Raw genomic sequence first — 351 nt, forward strand, 5'->3', positions numbered from 1 at the left:
CACAGACTGCTGGACTCTGGAGTAGGAGGAGGTTAATCTTCAGGTTTCTCCATCCTTCTCCACAGCTGCGAATTCGAGGGGGATCCAAATGTTCTCCCACCTCCACAGGCAGCAGAAGCAGAGCTATGGGGGTGTGTGAAGTTCAAGAATAGATAATTGGTGAAACAACTTGAGAGAACTGGACAAAAATTGGTTTCCTACCCAGTGTGATGCTCCCTAAGGCTTCTCCTTTGCTCTGATGAAACTGCTCTTGAGTGGGATGAAAACACTTAAAATGTGGCATTTCATGACAAATTCCTGCCCTGTAATCTGCATTAAAGGAAGGGAGGGGATGCTGCTGGTGATGAGGAA

This window comes from Empidonax traillii, unplaced genomic scaffold (assembly GCF_003031625.1).
Source record: "Empidonax traillii isolate 1590-97213 ecotype Southwest subspecies unplaced genomic scaffold, ASM303162v1 scaffold579:size954524, whole genome shotgun sequence".
NCBI lineage: Eukaryota > Metazoa > Chordata > Aves > Passeriformes > Tyrannidae > Empidonax > Empidonax traillii.